Source organism: Arvicola amphibius, chromosome 6 (assembly GCF_903992535.2).
Source record: "Arvicola amphibius chromosome 6, mArvAmp1.2, whole genome shotgun sequence".
Classification (NCBI taxonomy): Eukaryota; Metazoa; Chordata; class Mammalia; order Rodentia; family Cricetidae; genus Arvicola; species Arvicola amphibius.
Genome location: NC_052052.2, coordinates 56,549,361 through 56,566,841, shown reverse-complemented (window position 1 = coordinate 56,566,841; position 17,481 = coordinate 56,549,361).

The window sequence follows — 17,481 nt, the reverse complement described above, 5'->3', positions numbered from 1 at the left end:
AGTGCTGAAGAGCTCACTTTGATGTTGAGGATGAGGGAGAGCCTGTGGGCTGACCAACCTAGCAACTATCCAGGGCCAGAACCAGGGCTATGAATTGGCTCATCCTAACACCCCATCTATGATCTGCTGGAGCTTCTGAAAGGGCCAGTCTTGCAGTCCCAGAGATCCAGGATCTCCATGACACAGGACAACAACAAGATATTCAAGAGGAGTCCCACTGAGGGCCCAGTGTCAATAGTGCTGCAGAGAACAGAGGCCTGGAGCCAGACTAATGACTCATTGCAACAAATACTTGCAAACAAAGATGTATGGACCAACGAGTGTGCTGTGTGACTCATTGTGTCACACTATAGCTTCCATGATGAGATTTTTCTTTTCTTTTAAATTTTATATTGTTTTATTGTGGGGGGAGAGGGTGAAAGGGCAGAGGGCAGATGCAAAGGGACAGGGAAATAAGTAGGATCGAGATGCATGATGTGAATTCCACTAAGAGTCCATAAAAGTTAAATTTTCTCATAAAAGCAAAGTCAAAACAACTTCTGACTTATTAAAAAGCTATTGACCTGAAAAGAGAATTCCCCCAAAAAGAAAAAAAATGTCTAAAAAATATATCCCAAAATATTCATCAGTCTTAGAAATTAGGAAATGAAACCAAACGATTTTGGAATTCTCCTTACCTCAGACAGAGTGGATCAGCAAGGCCACTACCAGCAAATGCCAAAGGAGATAAAGTGTCGTTCTCACCCCTCAACAAAGAAACTTCTTCTTACAAGAGCTAGAGATCATTACAGAAACTACAACCAATCAAAATGCAGAAAACAAGTGACCAGATGGTGGTTAACCCCAAATGCTACATCTACTACCTAGCTCCTGCACATAGGGGATATTGTGGAAGAAGGAATGGAAAGATTGTAATAAGAACACAATGTCTGCTGTGAGAATGGGTCTCCTAGAAATGTCAGGGAAGTCACATCCATGAAATCTCAACAATATGACTGCCTAAACAAGGCTGAACAATGACAATTCAAATAGATATGTTAACATTGGTGTGGGAAATCTCATAGTGTTCCAGCCCTAAACAAAGAACTATTGACAACTACTGACTGCTGAAAGAGAGAAAAAACACAAACTAAACTCTCCCATGAGTGAGCCCTCCCCCATTGGCCAGTCAACACCAAGTGGTAAGTCCTGATACCGTAGACATACATGCAACATCAAATAAAGACTCAATGGTTTTTTATGTATATATATGTATATATATGCATATATATGCATGTGTGTGTTAAAATAATAAATTAAGATGAGCAAGAAGAGGAAGATAAGGGACGTGCTGAAGGAGAGAGGAAATGATGTATTTATATAATAATAAAAAAGATTTCAAAGGAAAGAAAGAAGCTTAGTTTCTAACCTATCATCTCCTGGCCTCTTTATATATAACAATTAATTCCTTAGTTCATTCTTTCTCCTTTTGAATTTCACCACAGGCAATGTGGTTCTTCATTGGCCACAAGTCCACAAGGGTGGAGGGAGCAGAAGCAGAGAACAGGGTTTGGATAGCTGTGGATATGACAGAGACAGCCCTTCCTAAGATAACTTCAGTGAGACCACTCAACTTTTTTCCAGAGTATATGGAATCCATAGGGCTAGGGATGGTAGCTGGGAAATCACCTAATGTGCATTCAACAGCACACTACTATGAAATGGCTTCTTATGTGGCAGTTGGGTTCTAAAGCAAAAGCTACGAATATGAAACTTAGTTACCATATGTGCAGCAGAGTAAAAGCTTCTAGCAGGGAACAATGCCCAGAGTCATGCTAGAGATAAATCAGGTATCCAGGCATAGAGACAGCTTTTAGATAAAATCAGTCCTCTGGGCCCACGGATGTTCTCCAGATAAGGGAGGGCAGAGATCATGAAATCTCTCTGAGGGGGGGAGTCTCTCAAAATTACTGATGTTGGAGAGAGCTGACAGGCATGATAGACCCTGACCAGCTATGCCTCCAAAAAAGGGAGCAGCATTAATCCAGTGAGCACTTCCAGTATTCTGCATGAAAAATCCTAAGCTGTATTGCTCAGTTCAGAAGAAAGCAATCTTTGTAATTTCTACCCAACAACAGGCTTTGAAAACTGTTAAGGCTTCCTTCCTTTTGCTTCGCTTAATATTCCTCTCTGCTTCTCTTTAAGTTCCCAGGAACAGCATCCACACTGCTGAAATCTATAAGCTTTCATTAGTCATCTCTGCGTGGCCCATCCAACTTCTTTTAACCAACAAGTTCCAAAAGTTATGGCACTTTGGTGAGGTTTGATTATGTCATCATCTTATCTCCGGTGTCCAATTTTCAAGGTTATTGTTTGTTAAGTAACATGCTATTACAAAGCTTAGCATCTCAAAACCGTAGCAGTTTATTTTGCTCAGTAGTTTAAAATGTGTGTATGTCTGTGTAGAGAAAGCTGTTCTCGCCCATATGGAAACAGGTGTGGCCACCTGGAGTTAGAGAATTGGAGGTGTTTCATAATAACACATCAGTTAGTGCTATTTTAACTCAACAGTTGCCATCAATGTATTCCACTTCCCTTTCATTTGCATGAAATAAATGCTGATAATAATAGATGATAGTGATTGAGTCATTGCTTTGTGATAGATGCATCCTGAAAATTCCTTCCTTGACTTTCAAGATCTGAAAAGGTAGGGCATGCTGTATTCATTTACATATATGATTGTTGCCGGTTGGTAAGGTAAACCTCTTTCCTCCAGTTATGTGACTTCTTACGGTCGCCTTGGGATTTGAAAGCAAATAGTTTGAAGACAGAGAATGTTAACTACTGTGTTAAACTTCTATCTGTTTGTAGGTGTAAAATTGTTGAACCAAAGTCAAATACAAATTAGACTATGACTTGTTTTATTACAATTTTATTTCTTGCCAATGAAAGATAATTTGTTCGTTTCTTTTCTTTGGCACAAAGTAGGTTTGGCTAACAGTGTATTTGTCTGTTCTTCAAGATAAAATAAAAGGAGTGGCGTAAATGAGACAAATTGAAGTGCTAAGAGGTTTGCAGTTGAGGTATCCAGAAAGAAGGTTGGATTAGAGAGCCGAGAAGACATGATTATTGTCTTTTCCTTTTAGTAGATTCATTACAATCCAAGATGTTCTTACTATATACACTGTATATCTATATCACCTAGATGAAGTAAGGAGTGGGAGACCCTAGTTTATATCCACACAGAGATGATAGCCACTCAACAAAGAACTGGTTTTCATTTTAAAATGATGGGAATTGATTTATACGGGATTAGAACTGCGTCTTTCCATTCATTTTTCATTTGATCCTGTACTTATTTCTTAGTTACTCTAAGTTTTAATTTCTTTTCTTGGACTTGTAAAATCATTAATAATATCCAGCTTGTGTGACTGAGATAATAAAATAATAAAATTATGCACATTAAGTCTTTAATTTGAGGTTTGGTAAATGAAAAGCACAAGAATTTCATAATTATTTATTTTAATATATGCAAATAATTTAAAATTTGCTTCGGAGTAGTCAGAGAGGAAGCAACAATCAATACTGCCTTGCTTATAATAGAATTATAAAAGATGGATAGATGATTTGTGATAGATGCATCCTGAAAATTCCTTCCTTGACTTTCAAGATCTGAAAAGGTAGGGCATGTTGTATTCATTTACATATATGATTGTGCTGGTTGGTAAGGTCAACCTCTTTCCTCCAGTTATGTGACTTTGAAAAGTAAAGACTGTACTATCAGAAATAGATGAAAGAAATAAGGTGTTTTGGATTTTAGCCAATCTGACAGGTGTAAGATGATATCTCAAAGTTGTTTTGATTTGCATTTCCCTAATAGCTAAGGAGGTTGAGCATGACCTTAAGTGTCTTTTGGCCATTTGAACTTCTTCTGTTGAAAATTCTCTGTTCAGTTCAGCGCCCCATTTTTTAATTGGGTTAATTAGCATTTTAAAGTCTAGTCTCTTGAGTTCCTTATATATTTTAGAGATCAGACCTTTGTCAGTTGCAGGGTTGGTGAAGATCTTTTCCCAGTCAGTAGGCTGCCTTTGTGTCTTAGTGACAATGTCCTTTGCTTTACAGAAGCTGCTCAGCTTCAGGAGGTCCCATTTATTCAATGTTGCCCTTAATGTCTATGCAGCTGGGGTTATGCGTAGGAAACGGTCTCCTGTGCCCATTTGTTGTAGAGTACTTCCCACTTTCTTCTCTATCAAGCTCAGTGTGTTCAGATTAATATTGAGGTCTTTAATCCATTTGGACTTGAGTTTTGTGCATGGTGATAGATATGGATCTACTTTCATTCTTCTACAGGTTGACATCCAGTTATGCCAGCACCATTTGTTGAAGATGCCCTCTTTCTTCCATTGTGTACTTTTGGCTCCTTTATCGAAAATCAGGTGTTCGTAGGTTTGTGGTTTAAGATCCGGGTCTTCTATACAATTCCATTGGTCAAGTTCTCTGTTTTTATGGCAATACCAAGCTGTTTTCAATACTGTAGCTCTGTAATAGAGTTTGAAGTCAGGGATGGTAATGCCTCCAGAAGTACCTTTATTGTATAAGACTTTTTTGGCTATCCTGGGTTTCTTGTTTTTCCATATAAAGTTGATTATTGTCCTCTCAATATCTGTGAAGAATTTTAATGGCGCTGGGCTCTGATTCTTCTGCATGGACGGGCTCTGTGGGAGCCTTCTCAGCTTGGTCGATCACCTTCCTGGACCTGGGGGGAGTTGGGAGGACCTTGGTCTTAACATAGAGTAGGGAACCCTGATGGCTCCTTGGCCTGGAGAGGGAGGGAGGGGAGGTATGGGTAGAGGGGAGGGGAGGAAAGGGAGAGGAGGAGGGGAGGGAAGGGGGAGGAGGAGGGGAGGAGATGGAAATTTTTAAATATAAAAAAATAAACCATGAAAAAAAATAAAAAAAAATAAAAAAAGAAATAAGGTGTGGAAAATACAAGAATGACTTGGTTTGGCAGCACTGGAAGTTTGACAGGGCAATCTGAATGGTTCCTCAAGGTTCTTCTCCTCCTTCTTTTATAGAAGAAATAATTTATTTGGGACTTACAGTTTCAAAGGGTGAGTTGAGGACCATCATGGAGGGAAATGTGGCAGCCAACAGACAAGAATGGAACTGGAACAGTATCTGAGAGCTTGACTCATGAGCATAAATCAGAGAGAGAGAGAGAGAGAGAGAGAGAGAGAGAGAGAGAGAGAGAGAGAGAGAGAGAGAGAGAGAGAGAGAGAGAGAGAGCTAATTGAGAATGGTGTGGGCTTCTGAAACCTCAAAGACCTCTCCCAGTGATTCATCTCCTTCAAAAAGGCCACACCTCCTAACTCTTCCCAAATAGTTCTACCAATTGGGGATCAAGTATTCAAATATATAAGACTATGGGGGGGATATTCTCATTCAAAATATCACATTCCACTGCTTGATCCCCATAGACTCTTGGCAATATCACAATGCAACATGCATTAACTCCAGCTTCATCAGTCCCCATTATCTTTCACAGTCGCAAAGGTTTAAAAGCAGCAAATCTCTGATCATACTCAAGACAGTCTCCTAATTGTAACTCCCTTTAATACCGAAAAGAAAAGTACCTTATTCCAACATACAATGATACAGAACACACATTATCTTTCCAAAATCGAGGAAGCAGGGCACAGTGAGAAAATACTGGATGAAAACAAGTCCTAAGCACACCAGGGACAACCTCAAATTCTGTATATCTTATGTCAAAGGGCTCAGATGGCTCTGCCCTTTCAGCTTTTCTCACTATAACGCACTTCTCTCTCTCTTGGGCTGGTCCTCCTTCCTGTGTTCAGCTCTCCCCAGTAGACCTCACATGGATCTAGCATCTCTAACATTTTAGGGTCTCCAACACACAAACCAGGCTTCAGAAAACAGCCTCTTAAGGCCTCCACACAGGAACCTTTTTTGCCACATGCCTGACATCAGTGGCTTTAATTAACAGTTTCAGAGGATGAGTCTATGACCATGATTGCTGAGAATATGGCAGCGGGGAGGCAGACATGATGCTAGAGCATTAACTGAGAGCCGATATCTTGATTCACAAGCATACAAAAAAGTCATTCTTATCTCAGTAGTATAAACTGTCTTAGTGAACATAGACTTTGGTTAACAATGTTCTATTTTTATTTACACAAAAGAATAAATTCATCAAATGTCTAGAACAACTTTAAAATGCTGTTTATTGTCATCAGTTATTGTAGGTCATAATTTAATGAATGTGTCTTATCGTTTATTGTAAATATTGCTTTCAGGATATTTGCATACTTGTTCAGAAATGATTTGTTTACATGTGTAATTCCAAGTGAAAATTGCATAATTGATCATAGATGACAAATGGATTTCATTAAGATGTTTTAACATGTGGTAAATTGGTTATATGTGGAATATGATTTATTTTCTTTCCATGTGAGACACAGTTCATGCTAATTGGCATTGAAATCATTGATGATACAATAGTATCAGCTTTTTGTGTATGCATATTAAAGTGGTATATTTAATGACAAAGGTCACTTGAACACTAAATTATGCATAAATCTATATAATTTGTATTATATTGATAATCACCATGTGCTGTTAGAGAAACTGGCTAAGGAAGTGGGGTTATTTGCCTCCACCTGCCATTTCAGATCCAAACATACTTACATACTTAGTGTCCTCTAAGACCTCTTGTACTAGAATGGGATAGTCCTGATAACTCTGCTGCTTGGGAGGGAAGAGAATAAAACACACTCAAAATATAAACCTTGTGTCCTAGAGGACAGTTAGCTGGTAAACTATTTCCAAGAGATGTTACTCTTGTTTATCCTGTGGTATAAAAATCCTTGTAAGAAGGATGGGAACTAGAAATTCAGCCACAGGAAGCTCATACAAGGCAGAGCTTCTCTCTTCGGAAACTCACTCGAGGGAAAGCTCAGTTGGGGACTCCACCTGTATGAGTTCCAGCTTGATGATGTTACTTTTGTCCTTTCCAACAGGATACTCCAGTGACCTCTGTTGCATACTTTAAGTTAATTTGATGATGCTTTGCTATCACTTGAGACTTATATTTGATACTTGCTATTTATTTGTTTACTTTTGCTGAATAAGTACTTAATAAACATACTTATTCAAAAACCCCAAATATAGCTGTCATAGATCATTCTCAACAGTACACTGTCCAGACCTTACATAATTTGTTGAAGCATCTAGAGCTTGCTATTTTGTTCATTACAAAAATTAGGAGTCTAGAAAAGATAATTTATATAATGAAAGATATAATTTTGAATAGATTTCACAAAGGAGTAATAATAATGTGTACTGGTTATTTAGAAAAAGTGTACTTATCATTAAGCTTTTGGCTTTGAATTATGTAGATTTGTTTGGATATATTTTTTTTAGAAATTAAAGATGAAAGTATGGTAAAATGTACTTCTCTTTTTCATGGGAGATGAGGTCAATAACCTTTGAATCCAGAGCTTCATCATAATACAGTTCCATAACACACTTACTTTGAATATATCTTTTACTTCAAATTATAATTGTAAAAATTAATATTAGCATTGTATCATAGTTGCAATTGTGAAGTAATAAGAAAAGTTTATTCTATTATAGTGATAAAGTCCTACCATGAGCTTAAAGTTAAATCATGATTGACTATTTATACAATAAATGATGAACACAGATGAATATAAAATTTATAACTTTAAAATTCTGTGAGTCTATAACTCTGATGAATATTTATGAGATTCTTTAGAGTGTAAAGTAAAAGTTTATTCATCAAATATTGGTTAAGTTCTGAGAGAAACGATCTCTCAAATTCAAAGGCTACCAGTCTAACACTCATGGTAAACTGATTATTTTATTATAACAGATTTTGCTGTCTGATTGTTTTTGTCCCTCTTGATCATATTTAAAGGCACAGAATTATTATTTAGGAAACAATTCATTTTGATTAGTGTATGCCGAATCTCCCAAGGGAAAGAAGCATTTAATTATTTTGATTAAAATTAAACAGAAGTTTTCACCTTATCATCAACATCTTTTGAAATTTCTCTGGTCATGAACTTATTTTTTGAAGACAGAGAAACAGCAGTATAGCATTAATCTATAATTATGGTTTTTATCCCTGAAAATGTGTTGAATGTACCTTAGCCAAGGCTGATCCTGGAGGAAGTCACCCAACTCCATTTCATCTTTGTTGTGCGTCTCCTAACGGGTAGAAAGAACCATGGTCTTAGTCCCAGTCCACTTTTGACTGCATGATATTAAAATAAAACCTCAGCCTCATCATACATTAAAGAAAAAGGTGACTCAATAGTTGGTGGCGCTAAAGATATCTGTCCCCAAATCAAATAGACTGGAGCTATATGAAGAAGTCAACTCCATCTGGAGTTCAATCACACTTTCCCATATGGTTAATCACCAGCTGCTTATGAAAGGCAGTGTTGTCAAGGCTGGTGGGCCTGAAATTAGCTGTGCAGCTGCGTTTTGCCTTGCACGCAAACCCTATAACAAGACGAGCAAGTCTGAAATCAAAGATAACTATGAATCTTGTACTCCCTTTTCCTTCCAAGGCTAGACATATTATATTAATTTTGAACAAGTATCTCAACTTCCAAGGTTCAGTCTCTACTTCCTGAACTTCAGATTAAAGTTAGTTGTATGCTCCTAGATGTGAGTAATAAACATACTAGTTCAAACTCAGTAACTGGTATATCTACACTTCTGAATTTTATTAACAGGACTCATTTTTCTCTAATGCATTCCTTGATCAAGTTAGTGGTACAGAATTTTAAAATTTGTTTGCAGTTCATTGGTATGATTTATGTATTTTCAAAGATAGCAGGTTGGGCAGAATGCTTGCAGCAGATTACTGTGGAATGCTTCTGAATGAATGCCTGCAATTCACCAGTTAGTAATACTGATAGTTATTTGTTCATTAGTGCCTGGATACTTGAACACATTTAGAATTTATAGATTTTTTTAAATCATCATTTCTGAATATATCAGAAGTATCTCGATCTTGCAGTTTTAACATTTCGTTTTCAGTGTCATCAGCAATTTTAGCTATAAATAGGAATAGGAGTTGAACTATTATTCCATTTTATCCAAGCAGAAAATTGAATTTAGTATCTAGTGTATGTTACACAGTAACTATTTGGTTAGGGATATTGGACCTTGTTTCCTGTTCATTGAAGCATTATGAGAATTAATGCCTTCAGACACTTCCTTCTATATTTCTGATATTGAAATACCTTTCTTTATTTTGTGGGAGAATCATTCTTATATTTAAACACAGGCCTGGGTATTTTAGGGGGAATCTTAATGCACACTGACTATGGTAGTATAGGACATAGCAATGATCAATGTTGATGTTTGTTGAATATATTTGAGAGTACTTTGCTTTTAACAGAAAGCAATTACCTATAAGGGAATTGAACTGAAATTGGTGTGCATTCTGAAATAAGATTTTTTTCCTATGGAAGGACAATTTAATGTGAAAAATTCACAATTTTTTGAGCCTACAACTGGATAATTTAAATGCCAATATTTTTGATGCAATATCTTTTATTTATTCTTTCACCATTTCAGACATGTAAACAGCATATTTTAATCATATTCACTCTCAACTCTCCTCTTTCATACCTACCAGGAATGCCTAAATCTTTCCTCAAGGCACTTCCTTCATGGCTTTTCATTTTTTTGGGTAATAATCTACCATGGCCAATTAGTGATGCCTATTCGAATGCTGACTGATCTCGTTGATCTGCTCATGTAGTAACCAGAGCTGCAGTGAGCGCATGGGGGTAACAGTCATGTTCTGTCCAGGAGGCAGATTTTCCCAGCAGCCTTCCCTGTCCTCCAGCTCTTACATTCTTTGTGTCTCTCTGCCATGATGCTTATTAACCTTGGTATGGGTGGTAGACGTCCCATTAAGGGATAATCACTCAACAGACACATATTCTCAGCACTTGAGTCATTGTGAGTCGTTGCCTTAACTGTTGAGCACAGCGGAGAGAAACTTCTTGGACTGTTGAGGGCAGAACTAATCTATGGGTATAAGCATGAATATTTAGAAGGCAACATTCTGCTTAGTTAATCAACAGTTATAGGATCCTACCCAGATTCTATGACCTCCAGAATCGTAACTCTTTTGACCAAGTTTATAGTAACAGTCATAAATTCTCTCCTGTGGAGCAGACCTCACATCCAATCCAAATGCTTCCCCTCCACAACCTCTAGGCCACCATTGTGCCTGTTTCCTGTTTCCTGGTAGGTCAGTAGTGTAGAATCTGGGGATAGCTGCAGAGATCCTATTGATGCCCCTTCTCTCATCATCTTCTGGCACTATGAAAGCTAGTCAGCAGAGGGGAAATTTCCAGGTCGGTTCCAACTTGATTTTTCTATTTCCTGTGACAAAGTAAACAGTTTTACTTGAAGTGGCCATGGCCTACTACTAACTGATTTATGAAATATGCTTAGAAGATTAGAGGAGAAAATTTTAACAAAATTACCATAATGGAGTAAAACATTTTTTTTTAAATGAGAAAAATTTGCAGATATGTTTTAACACAGTTTAGGTAAATATACACATTTTAAATATATCATATGCTTCTGACTTCATACATATGCTTGTTGTTATATGAGTAAGGCATTTGACCAGCGGGTTGCTGTCTCCTAATTGTGAATTTTTAATTGTAATTTTATACAGCTTGCTCTTATGAAGAAGTAGAAATGTTTTGTGAGAGCCAGTTATAATATTTCCTGGCCGAAAACTGAATCCAACGTGCTTTAAATAATATTTGATACAGTGCAGCAATTGTATTTTGACGTAGTTGCCTTTGCTTCTTTGATAGAACTGTTTTAAAGTATTGTTTGAAAATGTATGTCTTTAAAATCTTTCCTTTATTTTTATTTTGAGTTTGGCTATTTTGCCAATACAGATGTTGTGCAGCAAGTGTGTTCCTGTTGCCTCTAAGGCCAAGGAGCCATCAGATCTCTTGAAACTGAAGTTACAGATGACTGTGAGCCACCACAGTATATGAGTGCTGGGAAGAGAAGTGGGGTTTTCTGCAAGAACCAGAAATGCTCTAAATCCCCAGTCATCTCTCCAACCCTGAAAAGTGTATTTCTAAATAACATGTTAAAAGTAACAGCGATAAGAACCTCTCTGAGAGTGGAGGTCTATCCATGATCTTGCAGTGGTCCATCCTTCTCTTAGGAACTGATCCTGAACTCAGATTCACACAAGTCCCAAGACTTTATTAATGCTATTCAGAGTTTCTGAATTTGGCTCTGACTTATTTTACTCTAATACACTTCTATTGAACAAAATAATTGGTTTTGGATTTTAAAATCTCATGTTGCTTTCAATTTACAAGCTAGGCAGTCTTTACTGATGTGGATAATATAATGTGTACATCTAGTAACTCATTAAATCCTGAGCACAATCTTTGTAGCAGACACTATTTCACACATCAGGAGACTGAAACTGGGTGTTTCAGCATGTTCTCCAATGTCTCTTCATTGAAAAAAAGCAGAGTTGAAATGTGAGGTGAGGCCGCTTGGTTCCATAGGATGTATTAAGCTGGGATATGTAGATACTTATGGATGGATGGAGAATGGTACTGTCAGACACAAGTTTAATTTGTGAACCCTTTTTACATTTTATAAAGAAATAATTTATTACTGGGAAAGGGATACTTCTGCTCTGCAAGTAGAAAGACAAAAGAAGCAAAACAATGTCATAGGTCTAATGTTTAGACTCTTTGGCCTCATTGGTTGCTCTGTTTGTAACATTCATCTCATTACTATAACTCTCTCTGATGTTACATGATAGAGGTTGGAAGGAGGAAAGGGAAAGGGAAAATGATGCCACTGTATTGTAGTTTTAAATATTAAAAATAAAATACGATCCAACCATGTTCACTTCCCTAGCATCCACATATCTTTTGAATTACAGACATATTCAATGCCAGAAAGGCCAACACATTATAAAATAATCAGATTACAGGAAGTTGGACACTCTAGGGGGCTTTTGAGCTGCCATAATAGAGTTTTAGGTACAGTGTATAATCTTTGGCAGAGATGGGATAAAAGCGGGATAAAGGCAGGATAAGTAGAAAAACACATCTGATATATGTAGAAAATAGTAACGTTTTATGTCCATTATAGACAGAAAAAAAATCACAATATGTATTTCTTATGGGTTATAATTAGAGAGTACAAAATAACCTCAGAATGTTAGATAACAGACTTCTAGTAACAGTTGGACAAGGTTGGATGAAGGTTATAAGTTGCCAGGGAAATGATTTTGAAAGAAATGTCTAAAAAGGTTCTGGTTTTGCTTACAGTTCTTTTTTTGTCTTTTTAGAAAGGAAATGGTGAATAAAAACCCAGCAGAATATTTAACCATTCATTCTAGATGCTACAAGTATGTTTAATGCATTACTGTTTAAACGTCTCTGAAATAATAAAGGTTTCCCCAAAGCTTAAAATATGTAAAGGTGGTGGAAAGATGCCATTTTATTTCTAGGAAAATTTATGATCTATAATGTAACAAGTATGTAAGAAGGGGCAGATAAGAGGTAAATAAAGGACAGCAGTGATCTGTAACGGATATTATGTACTATAACATATGGACCATATTCTTCCTCTTGTATCCTCAGCATGTTGAGTGGAGGTAGAAGCTCAACTGCCTGTGTTATAGTTGTGGAGTGTTTGAGTGACAGCATGCAGAGGAAGCTCCATGGCATGTTCAGAGATCAGAGATCAAAGAGAAATGCAAGCTAAAACAAGTAGCATGCTGTTTTCCAGTTGATACTTTAAGCACATAATCTAATACTATAAGATTTATGAGACATACAATAAACTGTGTGTCTAGACCAAAAAAAACTGAGAAAGGTGAAAATAATAAATATTGGTAAATAAGTAAGAATTACAAAGTGTCATTAACTCATCTGAAATCTTTGTATTTATTCTTCTCTCAAGCCCTGAATATTATTCTTTAGTAACTCAGCCTAGAGGAAGTATGCCACGTTATAAAGTATTCTTTGAATATCACTTTCTGGATATATAGAGTAACTTAAAAAGAAAGTGAAAATTTCAATGACATTCTGAACCAACTAAATCAGACATGAGGGTTCACTCTGGAAAATTTATCTCAATAAGTTTCTAGAGTAGTGTTGGATTACTATTATTATTATTATTATTATTATTATTATTATTATTATTAATATTGGGTCAGGGTGGACCATAATGTAAACTGCACCACAGACTGGTCTAGAACTTGAGGCAGTGCTTGCTCTTCAACCTTCCAAGTATTAGGATTAAGAGTGTGAGGTACACACCAACTCTTTGCTGCTTCCCATTGAGAAACATTGATTTATGAATTCCGGCAAATCAATTAGATGAATGAAAAATTATAATAATATTGTCTCAAAGTCCCTAATTACAAATGTATTTCAGAAGTCCTGTGGAATCAAATATTTTTCAAAAGAAGACAAGCTATGCTAAAAACCAAATATTTGTAAGATATATCTGATGAAACACTAATAAGAAGTGTAGACAGTATTCTTTTTTTTCTTTTTTTTATTAAAAATTTCCATCTCCTCCCCTCCTCCTCCCTCTTCCCTCCCCTCCCTTCCGCCCATACCCCTACTCCCTCCCTCTCCAAGCCAAAGAGCCATCAGGGTTCCCTTCACTATGTTAAGTCCAAGGTCCTCCCCACTCCCTCTAAGTCCAGGAAGGTGAGCAACCAAACTGACAAGGCTCACAGTGAGCCCGTCCATGCTGTAGAGTTCAAGCCCATCACCATTGTCCTTGGCTTCTCAGTCAGCCTCCACCGTCAGCCACATTCAGAGAGTCCGGTTTGGTCGCCTGTTCCATCAGTCCCATTCCAACTGGACTTGGTGGTCTCCCGTTAGTTCTGTCTGACCGTCTCAATGGGTGAATGCACCCCTCACGGTCCTGACTTCCTTGCTCATGATCTCCCTCCTTTGCTCCTCATCAGGACCTTGGGAGCTCAGTCCGGTGCTCCAATGTGGGGCTCTGTCATTTTCTCCATCTATTACCAGGTGAATGTTCTATGGTGATATGCAAGATATTCATGAGTATGGCAATAGAATCTGGACATTTCTGGCTCCCTCTCCTCAGCTGTCCAAGGAACTAGCTGGGGGCATCTTCCTGGACACCTGGGAACCCCTCTAGAGTCAAGTCTCTGCCAACTTGTGCAACCACTTTGGAAAGCAGTGTGGAGTTTTCTCAGGAAATTCGGGATCAACCTACCCCAGGACCCAGCAATTGCATTCTTGGGAATTTACCCAAGAGATGCCCAATCATATTACAAAAGCATTTGTTCAACTATGTTCATAGCAGCATTATTTGTAATAGCCAGAACCTGGAAACAACCTAGATGCCCTTCAGTGGAAGAATGGATGAAGAAACTGTGGAATATATACATATTAGAGTACTACTCAGCGGTAAAAAACAATGACATCTTGAATTTTGCATTCAAATGGATGGAAATAGAAAACACTCTACTGCGTGAGGTAACCCAGACACCAAAATAGGAATATAGTATGTACTCACTCATAATTGGTTTCTAGCCATAAATAAAGGACATCGAGCCTATAATTCGTGATCCTAGAGAAGCTAAATAAGAAGGTGAATCAAAAAAAAAACATATAGTTATCCTCCTGTAGACAGTATTCTTAAAATTCAATACTATTACTGCTAACAATATTAGCAATAGTGAGAAGAGGAGGAGGAAGAGAAAAGGAGAGAAATATTTACAAACACATCGCCAAAGGAGATAAGCAGATGAAAAATTAGCATAAGAAGAGATTCCTTAAAACATCTATCATTTAAAATGTACAAATTAAAACAGCAGTGAGGTACTACTACATCTATGTCAGCATGGCCCAAATCCATAACCCTGACAACATTCAATGCTGGCCAGATTTTGGAGCAGTAGGAACACTTATTAATTACTGGTAAGAATGAAAAATGACAAGCTACTTGAAAGACAGATTGCCTGTTTCTTACAAACCTACACATATTTTTATTATAGGATCCCATAAACACACTCCAAAGGATTTTAAGACTTATGTCAAAATAAAATGCTGCACATGGATGTTTATAGCAGTTCTATTCATAATTGCCCAACTTGGAAGCAATCAAGACGTCCTGCAGTAGATAAATGGGTAAATAAGTGGTGGTGTAGCTGGATAAGAAATTATTCAATGCTGAAAAAAATGAGCTATCAACCTCCAAGATCCTTAAATATATATTACTAAGTAAAAGTCTAATCTATAAAAGGCTCATAGTCCATGAATCCATGGCATTGTGGAACACAAAGCTATGAAACACTGAAAATGTCAGTGGTTTCCAGGGCTAAGGGAAAAGAAACAGAGCATAGCATATACCAGGATAGAGAAGCTACTGTGCATGACAGCATAATGCTAATGCTTGCCATTATACTTCATCTACACCTATAAAATATTTGACATTTAGATAACCCTGTTGAAAACTTGTGGCTTGAATAATGTGCTCCAGAATGATATACATATATACATACTCTCTCTCTCTCTCACACACATACACACACACACACACACACACACACATACATATACAAATAAAACACACATATGATACAACTCTGGGGGTGGATTTTTCTAACATTGGAGATTTAATGTGTGTGAAGATAGTGGGTATGTTGGAAATCTGAATTATCTGGTCAAATTTGCTATGAGCCTAAAAAAGCCCCAAAATTTCCAATAATTTTTTTTTATCCAAAATAGTAACTGAATCCTTACTGTCAGTTTGGCATTCTGTCATTGTTAGACAAACAAAAGTAAGTAAATCAGTTTAATTGATTTATAAACAGTGTTTCACACAATGTGGTAATCATGGCAGTTGAACAGAAGAGAAAACACATCATGGTCAATGAAACAAAATTTGTTAACTAAGTTTTAACAGTTAAATTTCTTGGAGCCAAAGCATATATTAAAGTATGAAATGGTGCCAGCAAAGTCAGTGGATCCAGTAAAATGTGAAGAACTAGAGCTGTGATGTGATAGGAGTGGACAGCTTTCCGAATTTCATCCATTGGACTGCTACCATCAGTCTAATTACAACATTAAAAGGCAATGAATACATTTTAAATTAAGTTTTCTTTTTGACATATTCATCTATGCCCCCAATGCATTCATATCGCTCCTTCACTTATCTCTTTACCTTCCCTGTCAATGCATTCTAGTTTCCTTTTCCATATTTATGCTATTGTTTTGTTTTGACACCCAATGGGTTTAGCCTGGTAGACTCAAAAAGGGGTTACTCAACTGATAACTCTAGGCAGAGGTTTCCTGTCCTGCAGCTGCTCTCAAATAATGTCAGAGGCATAGTATTAATTACAAATGCTCAACTAATAGCTCAGACTTATTACTAACTAGCTCTTACAACTTAAATTAATCCACTACTAACGGGTTAATTACAAATTAAATACTAATAAGTATTGCCAGGCGACTCATGGCTTTACCTATCATCCAGAACATCTTGCTCCCTCTGTCTCTCCTGGCGACTCCTCTGACTCTGCCCTTTTTCCTCCCAGGTAGTCCCTCTTGTAGAACAAGCCTCAAGTCCAATGAAAAAGAGGTTAGTTACCCCCATCTCAGTCCTACTGCTCTTGCACAATTGAACATGTATTGTCTGGCAGGTTGGTATTTTTGTTTATAGAGTTTACAGGTGGGTAAGATCATTAATGTCTTTTTCTTCTTCATCAAATAACTTGGTAGTATGATGGCTAACAGACAGGGTGGAAGGTTACATCTCAGTTCCTCCTTGATCCCCTGTATCTTATAATCAGTACATAAAGTATTTTAGGCCACAGAGTCATATTATTTAGTTTTGGTATGAGCAACAAAGACCTATATTTTCTGATGGGTGAGTTCTCCAGAATCTACTTGGGCAATAATATGAAAGATGGGAACTCATACCTGGCAACTGGGATTTAGTTTGAAATCCAGTGATTTCTAGAAATAGCCTTGTCTATCATTGCATGACATTGATCTTTAAACTATAAATATATATTTTGAAATTAGTTTTTAAATCGTGTTATAAGATAATAGGTTCCTATGTTTTTATTTTCATTGAAGTTTTCTTTTTCTGACAGCTTATTTATTCCAGTTCATTAGTGATCATTCCCTTATGTACCATTGAACATCAACCTGTAGGTCCAGAAAGGTCAACACTACATGTTATCTCTTACACATAGAAATTAGCTTTTAAGCTTTAGATAGGTGTGTTTCATTATGAGTATCTATAAAGGTTTTATATAGCTTATTAGGAGACAGAGAAAAGAAGGGATCTTTCAAGGAAGGGGATATAGAATATATATATATATATATATATATATATATATATATATATATATTGTCTAAATGGATAAAAGGAAAA